Source organism: Serinus canaria, chromosome 6, assembly GCF_022539315.1.
Source record: "Serinus canaria isolate serCan28SL12 chromosome 6, serCan2020, whole genome shotgun sequence".
NCBI classification, from domain to species: Eukaryota; Metazoa; Chordata; class Aves; order Passeriformes; family Fringillidae; genus Serinus; species Serinus canaria.
In genome coordinates, this window is record NC_066320.1 from 24,224,973 (window position 1) to 24,239,543 (window position 14,571).

Here is a 14,571-nt window from a genome sequence, read left to right on the forward strand (position 1 = left end):
ATCACTTCCTGGGTACCTTGGCATTCAGTCTTTGGAAATAAAGTGTACAAGGCTCAGTCATGGGATGGTTGCCATGAGTTTCCCAGAAAAAAATTTTCAGTTGACAGCTTCTATCTAAGAAGGACAAAATAGTGACAGAAGACTTAAAAATGCACTTTAAAAATCCAATGGACTCAAGGAAGCCTACTAATGCAGCTCTGCCCAGCATCATGGGGCATAATTAAAATTTCCCCTAAAACCCCCAGTGACCATAGAAAGAAAGGTGATTTCTGAAAGCTGGGATTTAAGGTAAGAGGGAAAATGGTCTCTTTTTACTCTTGTATTGTCACACAAATATTTGAGAATTGAACTTTAAAAAATATTGATGGGAATTGCTGAGGGGTCTTGCCCAGTCTTACAGTGAGGATTTTTTGTAATTTCTAACCATCATTAAGACTCAGCACTAAAACTGCACTTTCAGCCTCTGAGCCCACTGCTTGACTAATCACTTTGCATTACTTCCTAGTCCTTTTGTAAAAAAATGGAGAAAAGCCTCTGATATTCTTCTTCAGCCTGTTCCACAAAGAATGGCACATAAAATCCCTCTTCTCAGGGCTATGAAGAAATTTTAACTTTAAAATGAGAAGATTCCTTTATCAGCAAATCCCAGCAATGTTCCAATTGGACTAGTGGGGGAGAAAGTTCTAACTCATTTAAAGTAGCCTTGACAAGTTTATAATGAGCTTGTATGAGGAAGCAACCTCAGGTCACAGAGACTGGCCTTGATCCAATAAATATGTTTTGGTTCCAAGTTTTAAATGTGCTGAAGGCTGTTTTATATTTTAATGAAATTTAGTAATGTGTGAATACCTTTTCTTCTGGTGTTTCTGTGGTTTTAAAACATGAGTAGCATTCTGTACTTACTGAAAAAAAGTACAAGTATGTAACAGCAGAAGAAGCAAAAGTAAAAATTTAAAGGAAGCAAAAAAATGAGATTTGGGCTTATTCAGAGGCCTCTATTTTTATAGTAAAGATAACATGCATTGACCAATGATTCACAGGCTGCTGGTGGTGGTCTGCAAAACCATTCTAAAAGGCTCACAAGTGCTCTAAGTGTCACCTGCCTATAGCTAAGTCAAGAAGAAAAGTTACTCTCCCAGCTGGAGCCAAGTCTGCTTCCTGGGGACTCTCAGTCCTTCAGCACACATTTCTGGACACTTGGACAGGAAGGTCCCTGCAGGGTGGTTCCTGCACTGAGAGCTGATCACCCTGCAGTGCCACAGCCACATGTGCTCATCCTCACAAGTGCAATCCAGAGGTCCCATTACCTGGAAGAGAGGGAGAAAGTCTCTCCTGTGTGCTGAGTCTGGGTGATCACCTCCTGTAGTAGTTGTGGTGCCTTGGTTTGCCACAATATTTGGATAGAGGCTGGTGGGCAGCTCTGCTCTGGCCACCTCCTCACACCAGCAAGTGATGGAATTCTGTTGGCACCTGATGGAGAGAGAGCAGCAATCCTATTCAAAGGCATCCCCTCCCATGGGGAAAAGGATCAGTGTGACCCTGCATGAGCCAATTCTCTTTTTATGTGTGTGTTAAGTACCAGCCATTGTGAAGGGCCAGTGAAAGCCCCTGGGCACAACCACAGTGCTAATAATTTCTTTGCTATAAAAAGTGGTTGCTATGCATTCCTGCATAAAAATTCAGCACAGTTTTGTGAACTTCAGCCTGTTCCTGTTTCTCCAGTGAGCACCAAATGTCAGAATCTGGTCACTGATTCTCTGCTTGTAGGAGCAAAAAGCTCAAGTAATAATAAGCAGGAAACCTGTAGGAATGCTCTCTGATTTAGGAGACTATGAAACAGATGGCCTGCTTATAGCATTGTTTCCCTCTGCAAGAAAGGTTTTGCTCCGATTCTGTAAGTACAACTCATCTGTCTCAGCCAAGGGGATCCTAGAGCCTTTGTCAGTTTAGTGTGTCTGTTTGGGGGCAAGACAGGAAAGTTGCTTGCCCTGAAAAATTAATGTCCTTCAATACACCAAAAGAAGGAGGAAAAAAAGAGACACATGATGACCAAGGGAACAATGATTTTTCATGCAGGACAGGAAGCAAAGCATAAAATAGGACAAATGGGGAAAGAGGGCAGGCAGAGCCCCATCTTGTGGCAGAAAGTCCAATTCCCCTCCCTCCAGCTGTGGATGAGTCACCCTGTCCCAGTGATAATGTTGTGGGACATTGCTCCGTGCAGCTGGCCTTTAAATATTTAAAGGGCTACAAGAGAGATGTCTGTTCTTTGCCAAGCAGCTGCCTATAAACAGCTTTGTACACTAGACTGCACTAGTGTAATCTGGAAGAGAACAGGAGGAATTGTGTAATTAACTTTTCCTTTTTTTTTCAGAAAATAACCCCTTTGTGCTGGTCAGGCAGGGATGGGTCTGAGTCAGGAAAGGAACTGAAGTGGTGCTGAGTTTTGCTGGTGTTTGTTTGTTCAATTTGGGAGTTTGCTGTGGTTGGGGGCAGGAGTACAGCTACATGCTGACTGCTGGCTGCTCTCCTGTTAAAGATGTTTTCTCCAGCTCTCCCTTGCACCCAATCCAGCCATCAAAACAGACATTTATCAGGTAATTCCATATCCCAGGATATGAATTTAATATCCCAGTCTCCCCACCCAGCTAGCTTCAGGCAGAGAGCAAACTATCAATCAGTGACCAGGAGTTGCTTTTTTGGGTTTTTTCATGGTCCCAGATCTGGGTGTGCAACGTAGAAGTCTCTTTAATTTGTGTCCTGGCCACCTCTCCTAGGATTTCCTTCTGTGGGTATACCCCAGACAATCTGCTGCATGTTGAGGAAGACAGGAGCAAATAACTTGCAGCTGTGGATGTCTCAGTCATATCCATGGGACAGTGTGCAAGCAATCAGAGATGCAGTCACCTTTTCTTCTAACAAAGGTCCAGACCTTTAACAGATTTTGGCACATTGCACTGATTGCACTGATTCCAACAGGAGATGAACTTTCTCCTAACTTTTCCTAAGCACCAATAAATTCTGAAGTTTCATGACTGGGGACTTTTCTGACATAAAGATGGATTTGTCTGAGTACAGCTTACCTCTCCAAGAGTCTGCCTTAGGTCTCCAAACAAGATTGGAAATCATTACAAAGTTCTCTCCTGAGCCTTCTTTTGATTTCTCATCTCTGTTAATGAGCATTTATACATGGAGAACATGTTCTCTTGTGTCATTTTGTTACCTTTGCATCTAACAATGAAGTAAAATGAGTACAGAAAAGGGTTTTGCATACTCATAAGTTTATTAGAAACATTTTTCAAGTCAGATGTTTCATTATGAACTTGATCAAAAATTTGCAGACTACCTGTGTTCATCCAGGTGTCCTTATAAAGAACTTCCTAGATAGCACATTGATGAACCATTTTGTCCATTTATATTTCCATCTCAGACAAGAACCTGTGGTGGGTGATTTCTGCTTTCCTGTGAGCAAGAGTGCAGTGAAGAGCTGAACAGAACCCTTCAGCCCTTCACCTCCCACACAGACCCATCCTCCTACCAAACATGCCCCCAGGTCACTTTTTAGCAGCCTTTGCCACGTGGCTCCTTCACATTCTCAGTTCAGCTCCTCAGGGGTGGGCATCTGTAGCAGGAAGTTGGATGGCAACTTATTAGAAAACTAGCAAATGTGACATGGACCTGTCATGGGAAAAGCTCTCCTACATTGGGATATCTGCTCCTAAGAAAATAATCTTCACTTCTTTCTAAAGAAATATTTTGTGGTGAACACAGCAGCCATCACATCCTACACACACAAGCTTTTTTATTAACACTTTTTCCTATTGGAAGCATCCAGTTGTTGCCAGACTCTGCTACACTATGTGTGCTGCAAGCAGGACTTGAGAGAAAGTGCCTAAGGATCTCCAGGCTGAGCACAAGAACAAATGAAAACAAGAAAATGAAATTCACAAACAGAACCAGGAAAAGGATCCATAGGTTTTAGCTAACAAACATCCATTGGGCCACACTCACTTCCATCCCTCTCCTTCAGCCTAAGATTTTTCTGCCCTATTGGATGTTCTTTCCCTGCCTGCAAAAGAAGATGGTTCTGTAAGAGAAAGAGCTGGAAAAGAAACAAAATCATTCAATAAAAGCTCTAATTTATGATGGAAAGGTTGATAGAAACACAGTGAAAGATCAAATGGCATTGGGGAATCTTTGGATTTATGGGATGGCATGCTGGGGCAGTGGGAGGTGACATTTGAGCATGCCAGAATCTTATTTACCACAGAAAATATGCTGATACTTTTTTTTGATTCTAGAGAAGTGCCAACATCTCTCCTAGAAGCATCAAGGGACCCTAGAGGGGTCTTCACTGGTATAAAAAGAATGCACAAATGCCAATAGCATGAGCCAACTGTGGATAATTCCCTGTTTCTGGAAGAATGCAGAAATATTTTATTCAGTATTTTTCAAAGTTTTGTATTGTCTGTTAACTGACTTTAAAAATACTTTACAGGGATTATTTTCAAAAGGTCAGGAAGTGGTATTAGTCAGGTTTGTTTTGCTGAGCATCCTTTGAAGGATGTTTTTCTACAGTAAACAAAAACTTGAGAAATCCTTAATTGGCAATTAAAAGTGGAGATCTCTATTTTTTAAAAAGGGCATTTAAAAAAACCCCTCAAACTGATATGGGGATAAAGTTTCAGCTTGGCTTACTTATGCTTTATATAAATTTGTTCTTGGTGAATTTCAATGTTTTATTTGCTAATGTTTGCCCAGCACTCAGCTCTGGCTCCAGCTGAATTTTCTCTACAAGTAATATTATATATTATGTTTCTCCCCAGCTATTGTTCACATGTTTTCTTTGCTGGCACTCGGTTGTTGGTGTACACATTTTGTTGCATTATGCAATGAAATTTCTCAAGAGCTTTAACTGAGGGAAGATCTTGCAATTTGTGGGGGTCAGGACACATCACTGGCAGAGTGCTTTGAACTCTGGCCCTCAAAGGCAGAGCTGGGAGTCGTTGCAGTAGATGCCAACACCCAAATCTAAAAGGAATATTTTTCACCTTTCACAGTAACTTTCAGTGAGACAGAAAACCCTATGGCAGCCAAACTCCCTTGCCTTTCCTGGTGTCACTTTCCCATGAATCCCACAGCCTTCTCTGCACATTCTGTAACCTAAAATAAGTTTCCTTGCCCCTCTTTGTCCTTCCCCACTTCTTGCCACAGTTTATTCTCGATTATCTGGGTATCCCTGCTCCTTCACTGCTGACCATGTATCCAAACACTTTCATTTTATTCCCATGAACCAGCTTAGCACCATTCCTGTGATTCCCACTGCATCCTGCCTGCTGCTGAGTGTTGTTTAATTCTGTAAAGCTTTCCAAGTTACAAGCTGCTATGCACTGTGTCATCTTGTATTGGCATCTCGAATCTTTATTAAAGTTGTTCTCAAATAATGTTTCAATAAATGAAATGTACCTGCTGAGCTGATATTTGCATATCAACATGATGAGCAATTAATGGGAAAGGAGATACAGTCAAAGGGAGTGATAGAGTTGCTTAGAAAGAAAGAAAAAGAGCCTTCCCACTATTTTTCTTTTTGCATTCAGAGATTTCAGTTCTTTTTGGTTGAGATTTCTCCCACATAATTGTCAAATTTAATTATTTAGAACACATGCCTAATAAAGCACTAAGATTAATTCCCTGGAAAGCTGTCAAATGTGTAAAAAGGAGTGGTGAGAAAAGCCCTGGAGGGATTCTGTTTAACATTGCTGCAATTCAGAAAAAGATGTGTGCACCAATACTAAGGGCTTGGGTACTTGCATATGGCTGTAGATGTGCACACATGTTTATATATGCATATGTATTCATTTGCATAATAAACATTCCCCCCCCCAAAAAAAAAAAAAAAAGAAAAATAGATAGCTGAAAACTGTCTCTTTTCACACAGAAAAAATCTCCCAGAATATCAAATTTCTGACTCTGTGCATTGGTGCAATCAGTTGATGGAAAGATTAGTGCTGACTTATTTGTGATGAAGAAAGGTTGGTTTTCTGTGAGGATTCATTATGCTGTGGAAATTCAGATCTGTACAAGTGCAGAGGCAACCACTTGCAAATGAAAATCAATAAGAGAGAATTACATCCACCTCCTTAAGAATTTGAGCCAGAGCACCTCCTCTGAGGCCCACTTTTTGGTTTCCAGGGACTTGGGAACAGGTGTTATCTCAAAGATGCTGCAAATAGAGATGAGGCCAAGGTCTGCTGCTCAGCCAAGGGAGGATAATGTGTTAAAGCATTGCTGCACTCCCTGGCAGCTTCCCTGTGCCCCCGGGAGCAACAGGGATCAGGCAGAGTTAACCAGCTAGAGAAGGACAGTGTCAGGACTGAAAATAGCTGAGAAGCAGGAAAATAGGTGCTGGACAAGGAGTTTGAGCTACCTGCTCTAGTCCAGATATTCTCACTGGCCCTTGGTTCTTTGCTTGTGGATTAGCACTTATTTGCTTCATGAAGGCACAAAGTTTGGTGAAGAGGGGCTTTCAAAGGGCACAGCCCAATAAAGCAGCTACAAGCCCCCTCTGGCCTGTCACCCCCTCTTAAAATAGAGATTTTCATCCGCACAGAGGTGGCAAGATGGATGGAGAAAGGAAGGACTGTAGTAGACATTATTCTTTGTCTAAGAGCACTCTGAGGTTTTAAAGGCCACAAGACATGGTGGAGCCTACTCATTAAGGGGCATGCTTACTTCTTCCCTTGATTTTGTCATTTACTTCAAGATGTCCCAGACTGGTCACATTATATCACAATATAATAGCACAATATCTGTCCTATTCTTTCATCAATGACTTTTGTGTCTGCTCAGGTTTACTTTGTGCATGAGACTGAGGTGTCTGGACTCTGGACATGTGGTTTTACACAATATATTGGAAAAGCCTCAGGCTTTAGGAAGAGTAAAGTTGGGAGAATCAGCACAGATAGTAATAGCTTCTGCTAATGGTGGTAATTTAGAGAGCAACCAGAAACTAAATCAGGGATGTTTAACTTTTTGCCAGTATAAAATAGTGATCCTGGTTGCTCGCTTTTCTCAAGAGTATGCTGAAAGTTAGAACTGGGTAGAAGCAATTAATATTATACTTCTCAGATGTTGAGAAAGTGTCCCTTGGGAACAATTTCTATTATTCAGAATAAAATTAGAGCCTGTAAGAGCTCTGCCACCCAGTATTAAAACTATCCACTCCCTAAATATTCCTTGATTTTACCGTTTCTGTGAGTACCTGAAAATGGATGTTAATTCCCCTGAAAAGAAACCTTAATAGCATAATTAAAGCTGCAGTGCATCCTTTCTGCTCCAGTTTTGAACTTCAGGGGAGCTCAGTGCTGTAATCTCCCTTCTGGGATGATAGATACGTGTCTCCCACTGAGTTACTGCTGATTCTGAAATGCATCATCTTCTGTCATTCCAGATCTGCTCCTTCTCTTCCCTCTGATTGCAATTTTGCTGCAGCACCTCAGGACCTTCTGTCCCAACACTATTCCATTCTAAATAAACACCTACCAACCAGAAGGAAAATCTCCCTGCTGTTGTCAATGTGAGCTGAGTCATGTTTAGCCACATGTTCTCAGCCTGGCCAGGCCACATGGCCTCAAACCAGCCATAGTTTGAGCCTTTCTGAAGTTTCAAAGGGGAGAATTTCCTTTTTCTTCTCTCTTCTGTCTTAAGACCTGAACTGAGATTTCCTGAGGTATTGCAGCAAGAAAAAAAAAAGAGAAAGATGGTGCACCCTGACATGAGACAATTCTTGAAGGGGTTGCTGCTGACAGGCCTAGAGCTGACCTTGGCAGTATGATGGATTGCTCCAAACCATCCGTAACATCCCAGGGAAGACGCACGGCCATTTCCTCAGACACGTCTTTCAAACCATTCATCAAATTGTGGATTACACCACGGGGCAAGAGCTGAGGTCTTGTTGATCTTCCCAAGGTGGTTTTGCTTAGCAAAAAGCACAAAGAGATAAAGTTTATACCTGTATTGTTTGCTTGATATAAACGAATTACATTGTGGGTCAGATGATGCACAGAAGCTGTCCGACTAGCTTGACAGCCTATAGTGAGGATCTGCTGGTTTTGAAAAGGAAAACAAAGACACAACATTCTTGTTCAGTTAGAAAGTTTGGGCTGTTTTATAGTGAAGTACAGAGAACTATGAAGTCAGGCTGTAGTAACCAGAAGACCAAGGAGGGTAAGTGCTGAGCTAAGCACAGCAGAAGATTTCTGGGTGGCCAGCAAGAGTTATATCTTAATGTGGGTAAGAGATGCTTAGGAAGTGAATATGCAAAAGAGCTGCAATAAAGTAGAGAAGGCAAGCCTGATGGGGTGGCTATTTTCCACAGGACAGTATTTCTAGGTGTCAGAGCACCCCCCATCTGGCAGGTTGTGGGCAGGTAAAAAAGGCACAGAACTGCTTTGATGTTGGGAATATGCCAAAATTTTAACTCTGTTTCCTGATTTTTGCTTAAGTGAGCCTGTGACTTTCCCTAATAATCTTTGTGTGACTGATCAGAAGCAAACCAAGCAGAGATAAAGAGTGGAAATTGTGCTACTTAATTTCAGTGTTATCTGATGCTTGTGATCCTGGTCTCCAATAATGCTGGTTATTGATAAAAAACCAGTCAATTCTTCTCTGCCAAGGAAGCTAAAGCAGAGACCAAAACTCCTTGTCCAAAACTCCCACTGGATGTTATTGTTAGGAGAGAGACATTTACCTCTGTCCTGGGGGTACAGTCATTAGGAGAACAATTAACAAAAGCAATCCCTTTCCTTGCTGAGCAGTGGGAGGTGGCTTCACCTAGACAGCCGAGGAGAGGGGTGAGGTGTCTAACAAGTCACCTGCAGTGGCACAGGGTTTGTACCCAAAAGAGATTGACTGGGATTTGGGATGCACATCACCCAGAAAAAAACAATTCAAACATTTCTGAAATAGTTATTCAGGTGTCTGGAGTTTCACAGAGTCTGCAGGCAGCTGAACATGAGGTGTTGCAAGCTAAGAACAGCTGTTGCTCTAATTTATACCTCAGGGCCTTTTTCCTGCTCAATGTCTGTTGAAATGGAGTGGGCCTAAGGGGAATGTAAATTCATCTTATTTTTGCCCTCGCTTTAGTCTGTTCTCCTGGAGTGTAGCATGATACACTCTGTATTTTCCTGTGAATTTTTTTCTGATGATATCCTCAAAATATTTTTTTTTATTATTGTTTTAACTCATGGTCTATAGTTGACTCCTACTGTCCAGAGTGGGAGAATGCAATGAAACTCATTTGGCCTCCTAATGCCTATGTAGAAGAAAAAGAATGGACTCTTAAATTCCCCTGGAATTAAATGCTTGTTTTCTCTCAGTCCCACTGAAATGAAAGGGAACCAATTTATTTTATAAAGCTGTCTTTAGCTTCTTGTAAGAGCTAGTGATAGACTTGAGCTTGGCCTGAAAGATAACAAGGAATATGTTTAAAGGTCTAAAATCCTTTCACTATGAGCTAGTGGCTCTTTCAATGAATGTGTCTTCCCCTCAAATGCAGGTTCCACTGACAAAATTCGATCATGCCACTGAATTAAAAACTCTTTGGGACAATTAGGCAGTTTTACCCTTAATATCTCCTCTTTAATTGAGATTGCATACTGCTTTGTCATTCTGTGTTTGCTATATTTTAACTTGTGATTTAAAGTTCTTCCTGGGAATCAGTCACTGAAATACACTGGGCTAATATCAAGGATGCTTTAATTCTCACTCACAATGCAAAATACAAAGGCTTTATTAATATTTTGCAGTACTCTTGCATATGTCTCATTATGCATCTAGCTAGACTCCTGTTTAGCATATGTGCCAGTGACATGGGTATAAACTTAGTTACAGAAACAAAGCTGCACCCAGTGCCTTCCAAAAATGGCTAAATATTCTTTATCTTCTTTATAGATTCTGGAGGCTGTCAATATATGTGACAGCTGGGTCTAATGTGCATTTCTCATAAAGCTACTCATAGGAAATGTGATGGGGTCACAATAAATCCATGGGAATATTTTTTGTACCACTGAAAGTGAAGTATTTTGACTCATTTTAATTTTCACTCTAAAGAAGAAAGAGCATGATTCTAAGAAGGTGACATAATCTCTTAAAATTTCTGAAGCTTTATTTATTTGTTTGGAAGTCACTCTTTGCCTACTTTGCTGTTTATTTTTTCATATGGATAAATATGTAATATTTCAAATAGCAATAAAGACATAAAGGATTTGTGGTTTTGTTGGAATTAAATGTTTCTGAAGACCCCACACAATCCACTCTTGCTCTTCTTGGCCACTGGGAAGAGCTCTCCTTCATTGAAAATTTCAAAATTTTGAGAGGTTTTTTCTCACCTGACACAAACCCAGTCTCTTTTCAGCTCCTGCCACAATGGCAGGTTTTTCTTTCTCTCTCTTATAGAGCCATCTGGTTTCTAAACTCTTTATTCTTGGTAATATTATTGACCTTTCTTCACATTCCCCATTTCAGTTAGCACAGTTAAAATTTCATCCCTTTACTCTCAGGGTTTCTGTAACTTGAAGACAAAGGTAATACTGAAAGGCATTCCTTGGCCTGATCTCACCAGCAGGAAATGCTTTGTAGAGGCAGAGCCAGAGGACTCAATTGACCATGAGATTTGACTTCTGTGGGTTAAATCTAATTTTTTTTCTTAATCCCCTTCTGACCCTGGCCAAGATTCCATATCTGACTTCATCCTGCTCGTTTGCTGCAAGAGGGACTTTGAGTGTCTCTATTTAGCTACTAGTGGTTTTTTTAGAATTCAAATCATATTTGGGTCTCAGAGACTATTTAGAGGGGTTTAAAAGGAAGCAGACTTCTGGCTTAGGGGAATGTGCTTCTTAACTCTGTGCTTTTGACTTTTCATTATTTCTTGTTTTCCTGACAATAACACTATCAATTCCAAGTCAAAGGGAATTCCCGGGTTGAATTTGTTTTTTTCACAGACTTCTTATCTGTCTGAACATTCATCTGCCCAGAGCTTAGATCCTACCCTAATGTTTTATAACATTTTTTTTTATCAGACAGAGATCTTCTTTTGAATATTCTTCCTTTTCTCTGTTCAAGAAGGCTGATTTTCATGTATAGCACTTTATCAGATAGAAGTGGTTTTGAAGATTATTCTTTTTTTTCTGTTAAAAAAGGACAGATTTCATGTAAATTTCATACTGCAGAGTCCTGTGGTAGCTGCAGAGTTAGCCTGGGATTCATGGCTGAAATCAAAAGTGGTAATAGAAGGAAAGAACTCTAATGCAGAGGTGTAACAGCTGAGTTGCTTCTTTATGAGTTTAATGCCAGAGTTTTTTCAGAGTTTGCCCTAAGGACATCAGTAACATTATGGTGTTGAGAGCATTTCTTATGTGGTTTTGGGTATAGGTACCATAGTAACTTACGTGCCCTGTGAGTTCATTCAGCTCTGGATTGATCTTTTTTGGATCTGTATGAAATGAAAATGAAACAGAGTCTACTTGATGATCAAAAGCATTGAGCAGTTTTCTGGTTTGTGCAGCCAGGTGCATTTTTAACCTTTTGAAAGCCAATAAAAAATAACAAGGCCATTTGTTTGAGCAACCACCCCTGACATTGTGGCAGGACTTTCCAGACCTTCACAGGCTGTAAGTAATTCATCCTTTAAACCAATAGAAATTAATCAAGTGTGCTGCATCTTGTTGGTCCACCAGAGCCTGTTGCTAGCCACAGCCCCTGACACTTAAATCTCTGGATGTTTATTACACAGACAGCAAGCTGCTCCTTGCTGCCTGTGCTTTGTCACCTGCACATGAAATAAATGTTGCTTTCCTGCTGTATCATTTATGCTTCAGAGGTTAAAACTCTAGAAAAGAAACACAGCTAAGTCATCTTTGAATTTTAGTGAAATGCTTTAGCACATTTCCCTGTATACTCTGCTGAGCCCTTCTAACCAGCCAGTAGGAGATGTGACAGAATAAAGTTTGTGCCTGCTGCCCTCTGTCACAGTTTGGCTGCTAAAACAAAAGCTGCTCCCATCACTACACTTAAGCTCTGTTAGGGATGTTTGTCACCTCAGGAAGCAAACACAGATTGTGTTGGGAGTGTTACTGCCTGGCTCACAGTGTCAGGTCACTCTCTGCTCTAGCCAGTCTGAACATGACAAGTCTCTTAGACCTTTCATAAATATTTTATTTAAGAGTCATACTGAAAAGGCATTCATAAGGAATTAATTTATTCATTTTCTTAAGATACAACAAATAATTCAAGCAAATAGTTATTTAACAAACTTGACTCTGTTTCACACAGCTTCTTTGCTGCTATAAAATGAAATAGCTCTTTTTTATTCAGTGGAGGTATACTAATTTATGTTTTTGGAGAATCTGGCCCTATCTCCTTATTGTGCTAAGGTTATCTATGTTGATGAATATCCTCTGCTGCAAAGATCATTTACTCTGTATGGAAATCAGCTCAGAAACAATATGCTAGATCATATTATTCCCACCTGTTTTTGTAAAATACTATCAGAAATGCAGAAACCATCTCTGTTTCAGGAAGGTGGAAGAGCAATACAGAAGATCAGAGACATACTAAACCATCTAGAAGATGTCATCTTTCCTAAAATACATGTTTTACTGGAATTCGATTTTAAAATGAGTGATACACATTTGTATATTTCACATATAAATTGCATTTTCTTGAATAGTTTCTTTTTCCCTCAACATTTTAATGGAAACAATATTTTTAAAAAATTATTAAGAACTCTTACTAAAAAAAGAGTAGTAGTCAAATTTAACTTATACAGAAATTGTGGATATTTTCAGATTTATTCCTTAACCTAAAGCTTAGATTTCTATGTTTGAGCATGTACAAGAATAAAAATAATGATAATAGCTGATTGTTGTGGCTCACCAGCTCAAAGAAAATTTGGACTATTTTAGTCACATGCACAAGCAGTCTGTTCTAGTACAGTTATTTTTGATAAAAAAGAATTACAGTTCAATTTTGGATGAAATAAAGTCAAGCATTTCAAAATACTTTCATGGACAGTTTTAGAAGAAAGCACAAATAGCAAAAAATATCAATTATGTGTACAATATAAAGGGGGTAGGAAAACAGATCTCCAGCTTGTCCTGCATTTGGGCAGCATTTTCAAGAGGGTAGGAAGGTAAGTGGATTGGGGTCATCTGTAGAAGAGAAACACTTGAGTATAAAAATCATGATATCAGGTATAGGAATCTCCAGCTTTCATTTCTTCAACTCTTATATTGATCTCTGGCCTTGCTTGAGTCTCTCTCACCCAAGAGAGAAGGGTCTCTCAAAGTTTCATGGGCTCAATTTCCCTCTAGTTGATTCTTCCAACAGGAAAAGCTGCACGAATACACAGAGTGTGGAGTGGGGACTTCAGAAACAAGTCAACAACAAGAAAGGAAATGAGGGAGTTTTGTGCAGGCTATCAAAACTCATGGGAAATAGCAACATTTAAACTTGAGCATTTCTCTGTGTCTCTCAGCCAGAGGGTTCCTTTGTCCTCTGTTATTTCTGTGACCAATACTGAATTGCTTTCAGAAACTTGGAGGCATCAGGTAACCCTGAGTCCAGGACCCAGTCCCACTGTTACTACAGTTAAGCAGAGATTTCTTCAGTTTGCTGAAAGAAATCAGGTTTTTCAAGTTATTTCTTTTCAGTTTGTTAGAAATGTCTTTCTTTTTTCCTCCACTGCAGCTAAAAGAATTTTTCCCTGGCTCACAGCAAAGAGCTCCTCTTGGGAAGTCTCTAATTTCTCCTGTTCTCCTCTGGCCATTCCAGCCACTCACATGGATCCTCTGCTTCTCACTGCTTGGATGGTTCAGCTGCTACCCTACAGACTGAAGAAAGTTAAAACTTCTCTTAGCTCACTCCAAAATAATCATACATAAACAGCAATGTTCCCTCAGCAATGGAGCCAAGGTGAGGGAATTTCAAAGGGACCTTCAAAAGTGTTTACACATTTCACCACTCCTGACCCAACCTCCCAGATGGCTGGGGCTCATGTAACAAGGATGTGCTGGTCTCTCATTCAAAAAGAAATCCCTTTATCTGCAAGGAAAGCTTTTTATTCTCCAACAACCTCCCATTTTCTTGACAAATAAAGGGCTAAGCCTAAAAAGAACTAATGTTCCTCATTTAAGTGTCATTTTCTCCGGCAAGCCCTGCTTGGTTTGGTTCTTGTCCCTCCTCAAGAAATTCGAGCTCTTCCCAGTAGTGCCAGCATTCTGAGCCTAAAGACACCTCTTCAGCAGTACTGCAGGAAAGCTGTGAAAAGCCTCACAAAGGCTACAAAGCAGCAGATTTGGTGCCTGGAGAGAGAAACTCACTAAGTCCCAATGTTTGTTAGCAAGCAAGGACTCAGTGTTTTCTATCCATCCTTCTGCCTGAGGAAAAGATGCAGTCATCTGGCAACTGCTTACAGGGCATGAAATAACAACTTGGCTGTGACATCTCAGGTCAGATGCCTTCTGCTGCTGAGCCTTGAAGAGGTGGGGGGAAGGTTGGGAGCAATGTGCACAC

At 40.4% G+C, this 14,571-nt stretch overlaps 1 protein-coding gene across 1 annotated transcript in view; it reads left to right on the forward strand.

Annotated features, from left to right (window-relative positions):
• Window positions 1-9,476: 9,476 nt before the first annotated feature.
• SMC3 (structural maintenance of chromosomes 3) overlaps window positions 9,477-14,571 on the forward strand; it is a 1,169,611-nt gene continuing 1,164,516 nt past the window's right edge. The window contains exon 1 of the mRNA XM_050976245.1: window positions 9,477-9,480. The gene's annotated coding sequence lies outside the window, so the exon portion shown is untranslated. The remainder of the gene's footprint in view (window positions 9,481-14,571) is intronic.